This window comes from Heterocephalus glaber, unplaced genomic scaffold, assembly GCF_053883595.1.
Source record: "Heterocephalus glaber isolate CG9 unplaced genomic scaffold, H.glaber_assembly_v1.0 deba00000122, whole genome shotgun sequence".
Taxonomy (NCBI): Eukaryota; Metazoa; Chordata; class Mammalia; order Rodentia; family Bathyergidae; genus Heterocephalus; species Heterocephalus glaber.
This window is the reverse complement of record NW_028258138.1, coordinates 25,147,596-25,167,105: the sequence shown is the minus strand read 5'-3', so window position 1 is coordinate 25,167,105 and position 19,510 is coordinate 25,147,596. Positions and strand designations below refer to the sequence as shown.

Here is a 19,510-nt window from a genome sequence, read left to right as displayed (position 1 = left end):
CCAATTTCCTTCAAGTTATCGTAGCAATCATACCTTGCTGCTCAACGTTTAATTCCTAAGTAACAGACAATATGGGATGGGCATAGATAAAAGTCTATTAAATATTATTTTAAGTTACCTGCTTGAGAAGCACCTTCACTCACTTTCACTTGGAAGCATATTTTGGGCTTGATTACATTTAATGAGAAGACTGAAACATGTCCAAATATAAGTTGTACAGAGAAATCAGGATGCATGTGTAGAACCTTGACAGGATGTCGTTGCATTGCTTAGAGAAACAGAAATGAAAGTTTTACAATGAGAGCTCAGGAGCTGGTGTAGAAAGTCCCTTGTAATGTGTGGTGAAGCAGTAGACAAAGCAATGCCCACAGACTGTCTGTTCCATCCAGAGATGTTATATCATAATATTTTTCATCTGAAATGGACAGATAGGGCTCAGGATGTAGCTTAGCGGCAGAGCTTGCGGTTAGCATGCACAAGACTCTGATTTCAGTCTTGCACTGCATAAATAAATGAAATAAGTAGATAAAAGTTTAAATAAATAATTAAATAAAATTAAAAATAGTATGGACAGATACATGGTGTGCAAGTTTTTTCCTCAAAAACCAGTTTTCATTAGAAATTCTAGGTAAATGAAAAAAATCTCCTGACCACTAGGTAAATGAAAAACAAACAGTAGGTACTTAAATATATTGCTATCAGTACTTTTAAAACATCAGCAGCCCCTTTCAGCTCTCCAATAAAAAGGGTATCCAAAGATTCACCCTGAAAATGGCAAAAATAACTGACTACTTACATTTCTAGGAACTGCCTCCAAAATGCAACCTTCCCGTGTTAGAATTAGCAGTAAGTAATTCAAATGCAGGGCTCTGAAACAAGAAACCACACTTTAAAATCTACCTTTTCCATTGCTAGATCAGCCGGGGATTTAGCTCAGTGGTGCCGCCACCTGCCTCCATTGCTGGATCAAAAATACACTAGAAAAGTGACAAAAAGAAAGGAAGATTATTAGGAAATAAAGTGTTAGACTGTATCTCAGAAAACCCAGATATAATACTTATAATGTTTATTAAATGTCTCCTTTGTTTCCAGCCTCATGCTGGATACCTTTACTTCATTATTGCATTTAATCCTGATGACAGCACTATGAGGTTTCCATTAGTGTCTTCATTTTACAGATGAAAAATTAAGGCTAAGGGCCTTACAGTAAATTGCACAAGGGGTCCTGGTTAAGGTAATATAGGGTAGAAAGACATGACACCTTTCCTTACCCATCATAAAGGTCAGGGCCAACACTCCTGGAATCAAAGACAGATTAACAAGGGTGAAATTTAACACATTTACTTAATTGAAGTTTTATGTGACACAGGAGTCTTCAGGAATAAGGACCCAAAGACCCAGGAAAACTGCCTGTTTTTATGCTTAGGTTTGATGAAGAATGAACATCCATGCAGAAATGTGATTAAACAGAATGACCTAGTGGCAATAGATGGGGGGAGGGACTGAGCAAGGCCAGTCTGTTACATTCTTCTTGGCTTTTCTGCAGAGCTCCCCTTCTTCCAGGGCATGGGGCAGGCCCTCTGGAATAAGGGTTTTTAGGGGAGAAGGAAGAGACTGACCTCCCTAGGTTTTATGGCTGACTTTGAAGGAGAGGAGTTGTAGTTTCTGTGACTCACTGTGGGGAAGACAATTTGTGCTTCTTTTGATTTGCTTCAGGGGAGACATGCAGCCAGGTAGTCAGAGAGAACTTGCTTCTGAGGCCTTCCAAACTCCTTTGTGCAAAATACTCAGCATGCCATCATTATTTTATTTATTTATTTTTGCAGTAATGAAGATTGAACCAGAGCCTTGTGCATGCTAGGCAAGCACCTCTATGTACCACTGAGCTGCATCCCCACCACCAAAAGATTGTAATTTAGGACACTGTTTTTTTGACCTCCACCACTCTAAGTAATGAGACTTGCCTATATTTTAAAAAAAACAAATGAGTGTGGACTCTGGAATCTGCACTTTCTGTGGGCATTATTGAAAAAGGGAAAATTGGTAAAAAGAGAGAAATTAATTTGTGTTGTGTCCAGAGGTGGTATCACAGGTAGTTGGTATGGTCAAGAAGAATTCATGAGGCTTGTGCTTTATCCTGAACCAATGAATTCACAAGGCCAAGTCACCGGAACAAGTACACAAAGTTCCCCTTGAAAGAAAGCAACCAGAAACTGGGATGTAGATGAACTTTTACAAAGACTTTTTGTTCTACCTGAGAATTTTCATGTGCCCTTTAATAAAAATATTTACATTTACATAGTCATATTCTCAAATTGGAAAGCACAGTAGATAGAAGTTCTTTATAACTCCTGATATGGAAGAATGTGTTAATTTTTTTTATTTATTATAATTCTTGGGAACTCAGGGTGGGTGTCAAATAATGATCATAATATTTTGTCACAGAACAGAGTAATTTTAGTAGTTCATTCTACAAGTTCTAGGATATATTACTTATTGTTGTTCCATATGAATGAATCATGTAAGATAGAGTGGTGTCTGGTAAAATGAGTTACATAGAATTTAATGGGTCCGTACTAAACTTCTACAGCAGTAAAGACAGTAATTGCAATGTACCACAAGGGGGCGCGCTGGTACTTTTAAATATCGCTATTTTGGCATGCTACATGAGCGCAAAGATACTGATTGATGTCACGTACAAACTGGCTTTTCTACAGTTCATAAACATCAAATCTGAAAGATTTTATTTAGTAACTTTTTGGAATTTTAAAAGAGTAATAAGGTTTTTCTCATTAGTAAATAAAGCACACTCTTTCACTGAAAGAAATGAGTTTTCTCAAAAATCTATGTTCCTGTGCTAATATTTTATTAGATCTATATTTTTGAGATACATGTCAGTTCAAGGACTGGTACCGTGGAGCCAGAAGGACAAAGGTATGCCCTTGGCCATGTGGTGTTCAAATCCAAGCTTTGTTTTGTCTTAGTCGTTTTGATGTAGCGTTTCCAACCATCAGTTACTATACCCATCATGGAGCCAATGTCTGCCCCTGTGGTAAAGACTGTGACTCTGAGAGGGACTAGGGTTCTTCAACTCTTTTACGTTGTTCTTCCTTTTCTTTTTGGGAACAATTTAACCCGACTTACTCCACTCACGAGTACACAGAATTTTAGTAAAAGTGAGAACATTTTTTAAAAGATAAGGAATTTAGTTTTGCTCCTTAAAAGCATTTGTTCTAAAATTTTCTGAAAACTCTGGGCTCAGGTGACATTAGTGGGTATGGAATAGCATGAGGCTCGGCTTGACCTGCCTGCCATTTCTATTCCTCAGTGCCAGCTGGGGAGATGCCAAGGCAGGGCTGTGGCAAGTCTGTGACGGCCCATCAAGCCCTGGCCTGTGCTGAGTTTCTTTGCAGTAAGGTAATTCCATACCCTTATTGCTTGGAGACTGGCTTTCAATTCCACATTCTTGTTTCGGTTGAGCTTTGTTCTTACATGTAGTTGTAGGAGGCTTTTGCCTCTGTCAGAAGTTCCATTCACGTGGTAGTGAATCAGCCCACCACTGTTGTGTATGTTATGTTACAATTTCTGCCTGGTTTTCTGAATAAAGACGAACGTCAGTCCCTCTGAATGTTGTGTGCAAAATCACAGGGCAATGTACCAAATGTTACTTAGAAAGGGAAGTCATACCAAGTAGGGAGCTGGCAACTCCCTTCGTCTGGCCAGGAGCTGCCTTTTTCCTTGTAACGAATTCATCTGCTCTTTGGAGGAAGGGCTTTGCTTCTTCCTGAACACACTAGGCTAACAAACTCATCAAGGTGGAAAATAATTTCACAACATGTGCTGTTAAAACTCTGTGCATGACAGGAAAGTATTTGTGGAGCTGAAGAAAGGTGGAGATTGGCAATCTTATCATTATTATCTTATAAAAAGAAAGCCAGGGAAAAAATTGTGGTTAAAGGAAACTTGCTTTACAGGTTTACAATGTTTTCTCCAGTAATTGTGGCCAGCAGGTCAGGAAGTCAAATTTGGATTTCAGGGCTTGTGGACTCTGTATATGAGTTTAGTTTCTTTGCAAATAAAGCCTGATGGTTTGGTTATATTCTGATTTAGAGTTGATCATTAGCAAAATTAGGAATGAAAAATGCTATTTCAGCAGGCTTGCTATTTAATGTTACTAGCAGTTCTACTTAGCAACTTTAGGAAGACTAAAAAGGCAGCCACAGTTTTTCAAGGCATCAAGATACCACAATTGTACAGAATTTTGTGGTTTTTAAGGATATCTTTATGTCCAAAAGTAATTATGTTTAAATTTTTTCCTTTCAATCCATGATATCTCTCAGAATTTCAGGAGAAATAAATGTTCCAAAATCAGAAAGAACATGACTTTGTATTATTTTTACCAAATCATTGTCTCTCAAGCCAAATACTAAAGCAATACACAGCTGTTAAAATTAGTCAGAAATAAATTTATTAAAGGTGGAATGCTCCTTTGGGAAAAATAGGAGTCAAAAGGATTAGTATTCTGCCAGGTTTTTTTTTCCAGGTTAGCAGTCTTGAATGAAGAAAGTCTCACCTCTTAGATAAGCTATTCATGCTTTTAAAAATAACATTTCAAGAGATTACTTTAGGGTCAGAATAATAATATTATTTTTGGAGGTTGAAAATGATGGCTTTGTACATATCCAGGCACTTTTGATATTTGTGACGGGGAAAATGGCTCAATCCAAGAGAAAAACACTTGAAATCATGGTACTTACAGTTCTTTTTACATTTGGCCAACAACACAGAGTGACATCAGGTAAAAATGGCACTTCTCTATGCATGAAATCTTTGAGTACAATTAAAAAATAGGGCGTTCCACCACTCCCAGCCCAGAGGAAGGGGTTCTGGGCCGGCTTTCCACTGCTCCCAGCCAGGAGGAAGGGGCTTCCAGGCCTCCATTCCACCGCTCCCAGCCCAGAGGTAGAGGCTTCCGAGCCATTGTTCCACCACTCCCAGCCCAAAGAAGGAGCTTCTGGGCCACCTTTCCACTGCTCCCAGCCAAGAGGAAGGGGCTTCGAGGCCTCTGTTCCACCACTCCCAGCCCAGAGGAGATGAGCCGTACAGGTGTCAATAGCATGCCCCCACACACTGTCGAAATAAGAAGACACGTAAACAAGTCTAAAAACCAGACTTCCAGATCACCTAAAGCAACCCCAAAGGGGAATGAGATGGAACACTCTGATACTCAACCACCTGGACTCCCTGAACTGGCAACAAAAGAGGATCTGGAAAAAATGAAATCAGAAATAATTTCTCAGATAACAGCAGAGATTGTGGCCATAGTGCAAGACATGATTAATAAATCTAGAAAGGACACATAAAAAAATGGAGCTGAGGAACATGATGGAATCCCAACGTAGGAAACAAATGGAATCCATAAAACAGATGCAAACAGATTTCCAGAAGATTAAAAATGCCGTTGAAAGTCTATACAGCAGAATGAGCCAATGTGAAGACAGAATTTCAGATATAGAAGCTAAGATTGCAATTAGTGACCAGGAAAAGAAAAATTGCTTTAAAATTCTAAGGCGCCATGAGAAATCAAGCCAGCAGCTGCTAGATGATGCAAAGAAGAATAACATAAGACTGATTGGAGTCAATGAAGAAACAGGAGAGAGAGCAGATGACATAAAAAACTCTTCACAGAAGTGATGGCAGAAAACTTCCCAAGGAGGGGAAAAGAACTTGACATACAGATAAGTGAGGCATATAGGATTACAACTAGCCTTGATAAAAATAAACCTATATATAGGCATATAATAGTTAAGATTCCAGAGCCCAACAGAAGAACAAACTTCTACAAGCAGTTAGAGAAAAGAAACAAATCACATACAAAGGAAAGCCCATCAGAATCATAGCAGACTTCTCAACACAAACCATCAAGGCTCAGAAGAGTTCAGAGTGACATATTCCAAGCCCTAAAGGAAAACAGCCTCCAACCCAGATTGATGTACTCTGCAAAGCTATCTTTCAAAATTGTTGGAAAATAAGATATTTTCATGACAAAGAGCACCTTAGGAACTTCAAGAACACCAAAACCAGCACTCCAAAAAATTTTAGACAATACCCTAGGAAAAGACAATGTGGATCACAACCCAAGGAAGCACAGCAGAATGAATCCATTGGGCACAACAAGAAATTAAATGCAAAGGAGGAGAATCCAACAAATAGAAAAAGTCATAACAATGATACTTCAATTCATATCAGTTATAACCATCAATGTTAATGGTCTCAATTCACCAATCAAAAGAAACAGACTGGCAGAATGTGTCAAGCAGCAAAAATCCAATAATATGCTACATACAAGAAACACACTTAATTCCAAAAGAAACTCGTAGACTGAAAGTTAAAGGGTGGAAAACAATACTCCATGAGACAGAAACCCGAAGAAAAGCAGAAGTAGCTATCCTCTTTGCAGATCAAGTGGATTTCAAACCAACACTGATTAAGAGAGACAAAAAAGGACACTACATCCTTGTAAAGAGAACAATCCAACAGAAAGAGATGACAATCATAAATATATATGCAACAAACACTAGTGTGCCCAAGTATATAAAACAAATACTAACAGACATGAAAAGTCATATATGCACTAATACGATAGTAGTGGAGGACCTCAATGCCCCACTGTCACAAATAGATAGATCAACTAGACAAAAAATAAGTAATGAAATACTAGAACTCAATTGAACCCTTGAACAAATGAACTTAAGAGATGTTTACTGAGTGTTCCACCCCACAAAATCAGAATACACATTCTTTTCAGCTGCACATGGGTCCTTCTCCACAATAGACCACATACTCGCTCATAGAACATGTTTAAGTAAGTGCAAAGGAATTGAAGTTATCCCCTGTATATTATCAGACCATAGTGTAATGAAATTGGAGATCCATTGCAAAAGAAACCACAAAAATTTCATAAACACATGGAAATTGAACAACATACTCCTGAATAGCCAATAAGTCACAGAAGAAATTAAAGAAGAAATCAGACAGTTCCTACAATTAAATGACAATGACAATACAGCATATCTGAATGCAAGGAACACAATGAAAGCAGTCTTATGAGGGAAATTCATAGCAGTGAATACACATATTAGGAAAACAAAGTGAGCCCCATTAAACAACCTGATGCTGAACCTCAAGCTTCTAGAAAAAGAAGAGCAGGACAAACCCAAAGTTCATACAAGGAAGGAAATTATAAAGATCAGAGCAGAAATCAATGCAATGGAGACTAAGAGAACAATAAAAAAAAAAATCAATGAAGCCTAGAGTCAGTTCTTCAAAATAATAAAATTAACAAGCCCTTAGCCAAACTTATCAGAAAAAGGAAAGAAAAGGCCTAAATCTATGCAATTAAGAATGAAAAGGGTGAAATTACAACAGACCCAGCAGAAATCCAGAGGATCATCAACACCTACTTTGAGAATGTATATGCCAATAAGATGGAAAACACAGAAGAAATGGACAGAGTCCTAGATATGTATGAATTACCAAAGTTGAACAAAGAAGACCTAAAAATTCTAAATGACCCAATGTCAGTCAATGACATTGAAAATGTAATTAAAAACTTACCAACTAAGAAAAGCCTAGGTCCTGATGGCTTCACTGCGAATTCTACAAGACATTTAGAGAGGAACTATTGCCACTACTGTATAACTCTTCAGTGAAATGGAAAGGGAAGCAGTACTCCCAAACTCATTCCTGGAAGCAAGCATCGCTTTGATCCCCAAAGCAGAGAAAGACCCAATTGAAAAAGAGAACTATAGGCCAATCTCACTAATGGACATTCATACAAAAATCCTTAATAAGATACTGGAAAACAGAATTCAGAAGATCATCAAGAAGATCATACACCCTGATCAAGTGGGATTCATCCCAGGGATGCAGGGATGGTTCAACATATGCAAATCTGTCAGTGTAATACACTGTATCAGTAGAACCAAGGACAAAAACATGATTATTTCCATAGATGCAGAAAAAGCATTTGACAAAATCCAACATGCATTTATGATAAAAAACCTACAAAAAAATTGGAGTAGTGTTCTCTATTTCAATCTGATAATAAAGCCATCTATGAAAAACCAACAGCCAGTATCATACTAAATAGTCAAAAACTGAAATCCTTTGCACTAAAATCAGGAACAAGACAAGGATGTCCACTATCACCACTCTTGTTCAATATAGTTTTGGAAACATTAGCCACAGCAATTAGACAAGAGAAAGAAATAAAAGGAATAAAGATAGGAAATGAAGAAGTCAGAATCTCATTATTTGCAGATGACATGATACCCTATATAGAAGACCCCAAAAACACCACCAAAATTCTTCTAGACTTAATAACCAAATTCAGTAGAGTAGCTGGATACAAAGTTAACACACAAAAATCAATAGCTTTCCTCTACACAAACAACAGGCTCACTGAGAGAGAAATAGGCCAAACAATTCCTTTCACAATAGCATCCAAAAAACTGAAATACCTAGGACTCAACCTAGCAAAAGAAATCAAAGACCTCTTCTTTGAAAACTATAGCACTCTGAAAAGAGAGATTGAAGATGATATCAAAAATGGAAAGACATCCCCTGCTCCTGGGTAGGAAGGATCAATATAGTGAAAATGGCCATACTTTTAAAACTGATATATGGATTCAATGCAATACCAGTTGAAATCCCAGCAGTATACTTCATGGACCTTGAGAAAACAATCCAAAAATTCATTTGGAACAAGAAGAGACCCAGAATAGCAAAAGCAATTCTAGGTAACAGAGATGTGGCAAGGGGTATCACAACCCCCAACTTGAAACTATACTATAAAACTACTGTGAAATAAACAGCGTGGTACTGGGAAAGAAACAGACCTGATGATCAGTGGAACAGATAAGAAGATGTAGAAACAATGCCAGACACACTCAGCCATCTCATCTTCGGTAACGTAGCCAAACACCCTCACTGAAGGAAAGATAGCCTCTTTAATAAATGGTGCTGGAAAAATTGGGTTTCAACTTGCCAAAGATTCAAACTAGACTTATTTCTCTCACCATGCTCTAAACTAAAATCAAAATAGATTCAAGATCTAAATATTAAAATAGAAAGACTGAACCAGTTGGAGCAGAGGTTAGGTAGAACACTTGAAGACATGGGTGTAGGAAAAGATTTTATGAACAAAAACTCAGTTGCCCATGAACTAGCACAAACAATCAACAAGTGGGATCTCTTCTTATTAAAAGGATTCTGCACAGCAAGAAAAACCACCAGCAGTGTGAAGAAACAACCCACAATGTGGGAAAAAATCTTCACCTGCTGTTCCTCAGACAACGATCTACTATCTCGAATCTTTAAAGAACTTAAAAAGATCAGACCTTCCAAATTTAAAGACCCAGTTCGAAAATGGGCTTCTGAAATGAACAGACATTTCTCAGACAAAGAAGTAGAAATAGCAAATAATCATATGAAAAAATGCTCAACATCACTGGTCATATTGAGAGGTGCAAATGAAAAAAATGCTGAAGTTCCACCTCACTCCAGAAAGAATGGCCACTACCATGAAATCAACCAATAACAAATCCTGGCGGGGCTATGTGGAAAGAGGAACCCTGCTCCACTGCTTGGGGGAATGTAGACTGGTGCAACCATTGTGGAAATCAGTATGGAGATACCTCAAAGAACTAGGACTGGAAGTCCCATTTGACCCAGCTATTCCCCTGCTGGGTATCTTCCCCAAAGAATTAAAAGACTCATACCACAGTGATATACGTGTACCCATGTTCATAGCAGCACAATTTGCAATAGCTAAAACTTGGAAGCAGCCCAAATCCCCATCAGCTGGAGACTGGATAAAGAAAACATGGTTTTTTATAAAATGGAGTACTACTCAGCCATACGAAATGAGAAATTAGAGACATTTACAGCTAAATGAATGTACAATAGGTAATACTCTTAAGTGAAATAAACAGGACACACATGTGTAAATACCAAATAGTTTCTCTAGTGTGAGAAATTGAAATTACAAATAAAGACTAAAAGGTATAATAGATAATGTGAAATAGGAAGAAACGGGGCAAAGGGAAAGGGCAAGTGGGAAGGGTATGGGAAAGGAAAGAAGGGAATAGAATTAATATGAGAAAATGAAAAAATGGAAACAAAGTTTTTGTAAATAGGGAGGTATGGAATGGTTGAAGGGAGGGCAGGGTAAGGAGGAAAATTAAGAACCAAAAGAGAGTATGTAAAGGTGCAAATTTCCAATGATGAATGTCATTGTATTGTATACCTAAAATGTACCAATAAAATAATATTAAAAAAAATAAAAAAATAGGGAACAAGTGACATGGAAGCAAAATAGCTAAATCAGCTAATAAATCACTATATAAAGCTGGATACCTTGATATAATCTTTGCTTTTGTCCTCTCTACTACTAGTCTTTGTCCAAGTTCTCAGTTCCTTCTCAGTTGTCTCTGCCTTTGTGAAGTTTTTCACTGTCTCTCTCCTTAAACTACTGCAACAACCTTCTCAATATTTTCTTGGATTTTCTCCCATTTTTCTTTGCAGTTCATTCTCCTGGCAATCATGTAAGTCCCCTGCTGAAAGCCTTTGTTTTCACAACTCTGACGATTCTGGTGAGGACCAGTGTCTGTTTCTTTCTCCTTTGGGTTAAGACCTTGACCAGCAGTCAAGACCCAGCCCCAGAGAAAAGAGAGTGTTAGGGTTGTTGAGTTATCAGGCCCCAACAAAGCAACTCAGGGTTCTTGCAGAAGCTGCCAACATCAGGGAAGACTGGATTATTGATGACCACATTGAGACAGTCATTTGCATAGGGCATCAGTGGGGAAGGGAAGAAAGCTGGAGGTCCTATGGACATTGAGTACCCAAAGGGCAATGGGTATAAACAGCAGGACTAACCCTAGCATTCACATGCCAATGGATATGGGGTAACAAATCAACTTCCTTTCTTTCTGAGGAACTCTTCAAGGTTGAACCTACTAGTTTTATATCTTTGTGATTCCAATGGAACTAGACTAAGAAGGATTTACTTCATTTTCTAAAGTTACAATTACCAAAAAGGGTTGAACATATAAATTTCATGAGACAATTCCAGGGAGCCATTAAAAATAGTTACCTTCTTCATCCGTGAGACAGAATACCTGACACCCTTAAAGGAGGAGAGATTTGTTTGGGCTCACAGTTTCAGAAACTTGAGTTCATGGTCAGCAAGCTCCAAGGCAGAGACAGCATGGTGGAAGAGTCTAGTGGAGGAAAGCTGTTCATATAATGGAGGCCAGGAAGCAGAGTGAAGGGAGGAGCTGAGGAGGGAGATACAACCTTCCAGATCATGCCCCAGTGAGATGCACCTCTTCTGCCCAGACCCCCACTTCCTAAGAGCAAGTCAGCTATATCACCCCCATAATCCAATAACCTTCCAAACACATGAGGCTTTGGGGTCCATTTTAGATCCAAACTTTAGCACCATTAATTTTTGTGGGTTCTACTGTCCCTTGTTGTTGATTATCTCATTCACTTCTTTTCATTTGCTCATATTTTTTTCTTTGATTTGAATGTGGTTCCCTGTCTTATTCAGTTTGAACAAAATCCTATATTTATATCAAGATCCAACTGACTGTTCCATTGTGAGGTTTTCCTTGATTCTGCCAACAGAATTAGTTGTTCCCTTTGTTCATACCATTTATATTAAATTTATAGTTAAAGCTGTTCAGAGTCACAAACTAGAACATCTGATTTAGCAATCAGAATTGTCCTAGGTTATCTAAGGTATTTGATGATTTCAGTTACAGTTGCTTAGATATCATTTTTGACCAAAGTATGAGCTCTTATACCTGAGAGATAGTGCTGAATTCATCAGCATAACCCACATTGCCTTTAGTATAAATAAAAGGCACACAAAAGGTGCCTATTAAAAGTTGAATATTCCTGTTAGCATGGTGCTACTATTGTGAAGGTCATGATGCTCTCTTCACTCACGACTGGGAGTGTCAGCTTCCTCTCAGAAGGTGAATGGGAAGAATTTTGTTTATTTTTTGTCTTTCTCTTTATCATATTTCAGTTAAGAACAGGAATAATGCGAGCTGAAACATCAGTAGACTTGAGCTACGAGTATGAAGAAAGAATGCATGACCACCCAGAGGGGACTGGAATTAGCTGTATAAAATATAAACAAAATCCCCAATCTCATAAAGTTTAAATTCTAGTGGGGGAGATGGACTAAATGCAAATTAAACAAATAAATTTAAAAATTATTAGTGATTTTTCTAGTAGAGATGATAGAAAATAAGCAAATGTACAAATTAAAAGATTCAAATAGTGCTGATTGTCATGAAGAAAACAAAAGTGATATGTCCGAGAGGATCTCCTTGTTGAGAGTGGAAGGTCAAGATTAGATGGAACAGTGGCTGGCAAGGGGTCTCAATGATGGCTTTTCTGTTGCAACATGGATATGAGAAGGGAGCCAGCCATGCAAAGAGCTGATAGGAGACGTTTCTGGGAAGAGAAATCTTCTCAGTGGTACAACTTTACAATGTAAATGAGCTGGAGTGTCTGGGGAAACAGAAGGAAACACAGTGTAGCTAGAGCCTTATAAGAGAGGGCCCAAGCTATAGGAGATGAGGAAGGAGAGGGACAGATGACAGATTATGGTGAGTCTCCAAATATTCATTTTATGCCAACTACAATGGAAAGCAAATGGGGAATTTTAAGCAGCAAGTGGTATAATCGAGCCTGAGAAATACTGAAAAGGTATGATTGGCAGAATTATTTTATTTTTGTGATAATTTTTATAATTTTGTGTTTGAATCTTGGATAGACTATAAAAAAAAGGAGACCTGTGAGCAAGATTTCTCCTCCAAAGTTTTATAATGGAATATGAGATGCCTTAGAATTTTTGAAGTTATTTCTCATTTTCTAAAGATACTATGTATGCTATTTTTGTATTTTTCTATCAAAGGCCAACATCTAAGTTGTATTAAAAATATCTTTGATTTCAAGGAATGTTTAGTTCATTTTGTACTGTAGAATTAATTGTTATGTTTTTATTCTGAAACTTTTTAACTACTAACATTTTAACTAAACATATCTTTATCCCAAGAGAACCACTATGTAAGTTTTTGGCAAGTGCATTGATGAGAAAATTAGATGCAGATCATTTTATGTCTTAGCCATCATATTTACTAGAATGGTAGATCCTTATTTTTTTCATTGTAAGTTTTATTTCAGTTTTACATGAGAGATCTGTCACTATTGAGCAAAACCAGAAGCCACTGAGAAGCCCAAGCTCTGACATCAAGGTAAGTTGTAAGAGAATGAAAGATTTTTTGGATATTAAAATATAATTAGGTAATTGCTGAACATGTTTAAAAGAGAGACTCGGTGAGAAAGTTTGAAGATAACTCATTTTTTTTTGCATAGTTAATTTAATAGAAGTGGGTGCTAGCCAAAGAAAAACACAAAGAAAACTTTACATGAAAGTTCATATGTTACTTTGGTAATGTAGAGCCTGAGGTAGGATATCCAGGTGGAAATGTTGAGTAAAAATAGATATATAAGCCTGGTGTGGTGGCTCACACGTGTAATCCCAGGACTTGGGTGGCTGAGGCAGGAGGATCACCATGAGTTCGAGGCTAGCCTGGGCTACATAGTGAGTTCAAGGCCAGCCTCCACTACATAGTGAAATCCTGTCTCAAAAAAACCCCCCCAAAAAACCAATCCATACCAAAACAAAACAATAGATATATATTCCTATGGCTCTGGGGAGAAATCTCAGACAGAGGTATGTGTTAAAAGACTTATCTTTGTATAAATGGTTGTTAAAGCCACAAGTGTGGCCCAAATTACACACTACACAGCATGCATAGGCTGAGAATAAACCCTTGGGAACACTAATATCATAAGAGTGGATGGAGGTAACAGTACTTAAAAAGGAAATATGCATAGAATCCAAAAGAATCATTTCTACCCTAAAGACATAAATATGTTCATTAAATTTAGTAGTATGGAGTCATTGGTGACTTTAGTAAGGCAAATTGAAACAAAAAGTGATTGTTGACTGCTCTTTGATAATTTGTCAGAGAATGGAAGTAGACAAATTACCAAGAGTAGTACAAGGTCAATGGAATTTAGCAGGAGGTTAAATCTATAGGCGAAAGAGAAGAAATCCATAGAAGGAAGAGATTAAATATGTAAAAAGAAGAGAAGTTTTGAGAAGTGAGAGTTTAAAAGAAAGAATGAAATAGTTTGGAGAAGTTGTCTTTAAATAGAAAAGGAAGTTCTTATTTCTTGTTATTGGAGATCTATTTAGAACTTCTTTGCTTGTGACTCTGACTTCAAGTGTTTCCCCTATATTTTCTTCTAGCAGTTTCAAAATTTCAGGTCATATTCCTAGATCTTTGATGTATTTTGAATTGATTTTTGTACAGGGTTACAGTGACCTGGTTTCAATCTTCTACATATGGATATTCAGTTTTCCCAACACCATTAGTTAAAAAGGCCATCTTTGCTTCAGTGTACATTTTTGGCCCCTATGTCAAGAATTAGATTACTGTAATTGTGTGGGTTTATTTCTGTGTTCTCCATTCTATTCTATTGTACAAATCTATTTCTGTGCAAGTCCCATGGCTGTTTTTGTTACTAAGGCTTTGTAGTATAATTTGGAATCAGGTATTGTGATACTTCTGGTTCTTTTTTGCTCAGAATTTCTTTTGCTGTTCTGATTCTTTTGTGTTTCTGTACAAATTTTAGGATTTTTTTCTAGTTTTGTGAAGAATGTCATTGGAATTGTGATAGGGTTACATTGACACTATAGCTTGCTTTTGGTAAGAAGCCCATTTTAAAAGTGTTGATTCTACCTATCTATGAACATGGGAAGTCTTTCCACCTTTTATTGTCTTTAACTTCTTTCTTCATTATTTTGTATTTTCATTCTTTTACCTTCTTAGTTAGGTTGATTCCTAGATATTCATTATTTTTGTAGCTAATGTAAATGGAATTGTTTTCTTGATTTCTTTCTCTGATAGTTCATTACTGGTGTAAAAAATTATTGATTTCTTAGTGTTGATTTTTCTGTCCTACTACTTTGTTGAATTTGTCAACTCTAAAAGAATTTTTATGGCTTGATTTTTATGACTTTTTTTTTAGGGCTTTCTAATTATAGGTTCATATCATCTGAAAGAGGATAATTTGACTTTTTTCTTATATGTATCTTTTTTGTTTCTTTGTCTTGCCTAACTGCCCTGGCTAAAATTTCAAGCACTATATTGAATACGAGTAGTGAGATTGGTTACCTTATCTCATTCCTGATTTTAGAGGAAATGCTTTCAGTTTGTCGCCAACAGTAACATGTTGGTTATAGGTTTGTCATATGAACCTTTTTTATGTTGAGATATATAATCTTTCTTTACTCAGTTTCTTCAAGGCTTTTTCTTAAAAAAGGATGTTGAATTTTGTAGAAGACTTTTTCTGTGTCATCTGGGAGGATCATGGAACTTTTCTTCTTGATTCTATTTATTTAAAGTATCATATTTATTGATTTGCATACATTGGTGCATTCTTGTATCCCTGAAATGAAACCAGTTTGTTCATGGTGTATGGACTTTTTATTTTATTTTATTTTATTTATTTATTTATTTTTGGTACCAGGGATCGAACTTGGGTCCTTCCGCTTACATAGCAGGTGGCGAAACCACTGAGCTAAATCCCCAGCCTGTATGGACTTTTTAATGTGTTGTTAAATTCAGTTTGCAAGTATTAAGATTTTGCATCTACATTCATCAAAGATACTGGTGTATAATTTCCTCCTCCTCTTTTCTTTTCTTTCCTTCCTTCCTTTCTTTCTTGTTGTGTTCTTATCCGGTTTTGGTATCAAGGTGATATTGGCCTCATATAATGAATTTGGAAACATTCTTTCTCTTTCTATTTCATGGAATAATTTAAGGAGCATTGTGTTAGTTCTTCTTTGAAGGCCTGGTAACATTCAGCAGTCAGTCCATATAGTACTCAGCTTTTCTTTGTTGGGAGATTTTATTGTTGCTTCAATCTCATTGTTCGATATTGATCTGTTTAGGTTTTTAAATATCTTTCATTTAATTTGTGTAGGTCATATGTGTCTAGAAATTTATCTATTTATAGTAGATACTCCAGTTTATTAAAATACATATTTTCAAAATAGCCTCTAATCATCCTGTGGATTTCAGTGATGTCTGTTATAACATCCCTTTTTTTAATCTCTTATTGTATTTATTTGGGTGTTCTCTCTCTTTTGGTTGGTTTTGCTAAGGGTTTATTAAGGACTAACTCTTTGTTTCATTGATCCTTGTATCGTTATTTTAGTCTCTATTTCATTAATTTCAGTTATGATCTTTATTTCTTTTCTTCTATTGGGTTTTGTTTCATTCTTGTTTTTCTGGGACCTTGAGATTTTTCATTAGGTATCTGTGATCTCTCTGGTTTTTTAAAAAATATAGCCACTCATAGCTATAAACTTTCCTCTTAGAACTACTGCAGTGTATTCCACAGAATCTGATATATTATTTCCATCTTCATTTGATTCTAGAAATCTTAAAATTTCTCGACTTCTTCAATGACACTGTAATTGTTCAAAAGTGAATTGTTCAATATCCATATTTTTTATATAATTTCTACAGTTGTTTGAGGTGTTGATTTCTAGTTTTATTCCAATAAGATGCAAGAAATCTGTCTTAGTAACATTTCTCATTGCTGGGACTGGATACCTGACCCCCTTGATTTAAAGGAGGAAAAGTTTATTTTGGGTCATGTTTTTGGTCCATAGTCTTCTGGCTACAAGGCAGGAAGGGCATGGAATAAGGGAATAGTGGAGGAAAATCTGTTCACCTCATGGTGGCCAGAAAGCAGAGAGAGAAAAGGGTGGAGCCAGGGAGGGAGATATGCCCAGTCAAGTCACCAGTGACACACCTCTTCTGACCAGGTCCCACCTCCCCATAACAATCCAGCTCTTGCACCTCCATAATCTAATCACCTCCCAAAATCCCAACCTCTGAACACAGGAGGCTCTTGCAGGACATCTAGATCTAAACCATAAAAAAAATTACTCATTTTTTATTGTATTTATAAGGCTTGTTTTATTGCCAAAAATATGATCTGCTTTGGAGAATGTTCCATTAGCTGCCAAGAAGAATGTGTATTCTGCTGAGATTGGGTGGAATTTTCAGTAGATGTCTATCAAGTCCACTTGATCTGTGGTGTAGTTTAACTCTGATTGTTGTGGTTTATATCTGGGGTGTCATGGATGTGCTATACTGAATGTGCTAAGTGCAGTAAATGTGCTAAATGTACTGTTAGCAGGTGGGGTTTGGTTAGAAGTGGGTCACTGAGAACATGACCTGGAAGGGTGTATATCCCCGCTCAGCTCATCCTTTCACTCTGCTTCCTGATCACCATTATATGAGCAACTTTCATCCATGGCAGGCCCTTCCACCACATCATGTCTATTTTTGATCCTGACAACCATGGACTAAAACTTCTGAAACTGTGAGCCAAAATAAACCTCTCCTTTTTTAAGCCATGAGTGTCAGGTATTTTGTCCCAGTGACTAGAAATTGACTGACACTGATGTTTATTTGTTGATTTTAGGGGGAGGGGTCTGGGTGACCTGCCTGTTGGTGGTGGAGTATTGAAGTGACCCACTATTTTTTTTAATATTTAGTTTTTATTAGTAGATGTTTACAGTACATAATGAATACTATGAAATTTCTGGGGTTTTTTGTGCCAGTACCATGCTGGTTTTATCCCTGTAGCTTTATAATATAACTTGCAAGCTGGGATTATGATACCTTCTGCTTTGTTCTTGTTGCTCAGGATTGCTTTTGCCATTTTGGGTCTCTTCCGGTTCCTTTTCCTCATTCTTTTTTCTCACCTTCCCTCTCCATCTCTCTTCCAGCTGCATTGTTCTTCTTAATTCTTCATGAAAACTACATACAGGAAATATATATATATACACATATATATTCATATATACATATATATTCATATATGTTTATGAAATAGTTAAGATTGTTTATCTTTGCTGCACTCTTGTTACCTTTGAACTTTCAGTTCATTGAAGTTGTACATCACCTCCTCAGCATATATCAATTAAGCTGAGGGACTAAAACCAGGCAGAGTTTTTAAGGGCAGAACTACTGCTCCTAGCTAAAGAATCCCTGATTGCTTGATTCTCTTAAGAAAGAGCCAATATTATCTCAGGGAGTAGAACCCATACTCTTACCAACTGCTGAACAAGTACAAGCTTGCTTACAGTGCTCCTTCTTTTCTCCCTTCCAGTTCAGATCTAGAGACAAGAAAGGAGACTGTCTAGGCAGCCCCAGGCACCTATAAAGAGGATGAGAAGGAAGGTAGAAGAGCAGTCCAATTTCCAGGGCTGGGTTTCCTTAAACATCTCAAGACTCCCTTAGCTAGCTTGGTGATACTAAACATTTCTTATCAGAGCAGAGATCAAAGTCTTCAGTTACTTACTCCTCTCCTTTGTCTTTGCCAACCCATCTGAGAACCTTTCTTTAGTGAGCTTGCACAAGCCAACACATTACTAACATGATTTCAGCAGCAAGTATAGAAGTTGGGGAGACCAGCTGGAGAAACAGAAGGGAAGGGAAATGATCTATGCTGTATGCCAGCCAAATAAGTGAAACTGCTTCTTAGGTGTAGGCACAGTCCACTTGGGTAGTAACATATACATTGATTGTTTATTATTTTGTTTGTTGATGAAGTTCCCTATTAGAAATATTCACCTTCCTTTGGCCAGAGAAAGGGGATAAACAAGGCCTTGGCTTATGCTTAAGACTATGGAAGAGAACTATTTAGCATAAAAATTTAGTTAAGCAGTTGGCAGTAAGAATAGCTCAGGAAAAACATGAATGCAGTGGGAGAGGGAAGTCTGACCAGAGACCCCTTGACCATTTCTTCCTGACAACCTGGAATTGACTAGTGCACAAATTCATCTCTGCACATTGCTTGGAGGATTTTTGGTCAATTTGGCTTAGAATAGTGAAAATATTTATTGCTAAATGCACAGCTGGCAGATAGAGAGGACCAGGAAGAGGAAGGAAAAGATTCTAAGTTGGCAGGTAGTTCCGTATGTTCCAGGAATCTCAATAGGGAGCTTTGCATAGAATTTCATAGTTGCTTTTAAGTGATTTGGGCTACATTAGGTGGACTAACTTGGAACACATTAGCACTGCCCACACATTATGTCTAAGAAAGATACGATTTCAAATCCTGAACAACTGGACTAAATATGGGCTTCTAAAGCAACAATCATTTGACAAGATCAGGTACGATGAGGGTGGTACAGTCACAGACAACAGCAGCCATTTTTATCTATACTTAAAAGGGGCTGTAATGGATCATTAATTCATAGTCAAGCTCAAGGACAATATTCTTTAGGACCAGCCCAATGTAATGCCTCTCGGCCAGCTCTGAAGAAAGAGCTACC

At 37.2% G+C, this 19,510-nt stretch overlaps 1 protein-coding gene across 5 annotated transcripts in view; it reads left to right on the top strand.

The window, feature by feature from the left end:
- LOC147830374 (endogenous retrovirus group K member 7 Gag polyprotein-like) overlaps positions 1–19,510 on the top strand; it is a 125,999-nt gene that overhangs the window by 76,805 nt on the left and 29,684 nt on the right. For 2 of the 5 annotated variants that reach the window (XM_087213726.1, XM_087213717.1), the window contains exon 3: positions 13,264–13,334. The gene's annotated coding sequence lies outside the window, so the exon portion shown is untranslated. Of the gene's footprint in view, positions 1–13,252 lie in introns of all 5 variants that reach the window. The other 3 variants (XM_087213735.1, XM_087213721.1, XM_087213736.1) reach the window with 2 other exon arrangements.